At 42.6% G+C, this 683-nt stretch overlaps 1 long non-coding RNA gene across 1 annotated transcript in view; it reads left to right on the top strand.

Annotated features, from left to right (window-relative positions):
* LOC117938926 overlaps positions 1 to 388 on the top strand; it is a 13,758-nt gene extending 13,370 nt beyond the window's left edge. The window contains exon 3 of the long non-coding RNA XR_004655502.1: positions 379 to 388. This is a non-coding gene — a long non-coding RNA (uncharacterized LOC117938926). The remainder of the gene's footprint in view (positions 1 to 378) is intronic.
* Positions 389 to 683: the final 295 nt, after the last annotated feature.

Genomic DNA, 683 nt, shown 5'->3' with positions numbered 1-683 from the left:
AGGCAGTTCTGAAGGCAAAAGGGGGTCCAACCCGTTACTAGCATGGGGTACCTAATAAAGTGGCCGCTGAGTGTATGTGTGAATGTGAGCAGAAAGCCAGTCACTCTGGCAGCGTTCACATCCTCTTTGATCTAACGGGCTTCGGGGCTGGAGACAATAAACAGATGCTTTGATAGCCTGCGGCTCGGTGCAGCACCCTCACGCTCCTTTACACTGTAGAGGAGGATCCACTGTTGCCTGGGGCAAATCGTCCCATCATACTGTTTGTGTGTGTAACCCAGACTTTCTTATTCAGGTTTCTAATTTGTTTTTTTGGGGGCAAATTTTAATCTTGGCTTTTTTTGGCTGATTATTTCTGTATTTTATTCCGATACTCAGCATTTCTTCTCGTATTACATAGATATATAATTTGGGGGGGGGGGGGGATTTTCTGAGCAGCTGAACCCATGAAAGGGGAGAGAGAGGGCAACAGATTTTTGTATGTATATTTTATATCTTTTCTTCCTCTTTTCTTTCTATATTTGCTGAGATTTGTTTTTGTAAAAGCCTGACCAGGCAAATTAGCGGAGGCTTAGATGTTTATTATTGCGTTTGTTGTTTCCAGTGGTGTTGACCTGGATTACATTGTATTGATATGTGTTCCTAATATTTTAGCCACACCATTTACATACATGAGATAGGCG

Source organism: Etheostoma cragini, chromosome 23 (genome assembly GCF_013103735.1).
Source record: "Etheostoma cragini isolate CJK2018 chromosome 23, CSU_Ecrag_1.0, whole genome shotgun sequence".
Classification (NCBI taxonomy): domain Eukaryota; kingdom Metazoa; phylum Chordata; class Actinopteri; order Perciformes; family Percidae; genus Etheostoma; species Etheostoma cragini.
The sequence above is the reverse complement of the archived record's forward strand: the minus strand, read 5'-3'. Positions and strand labels throughout refer to the sequence as shown.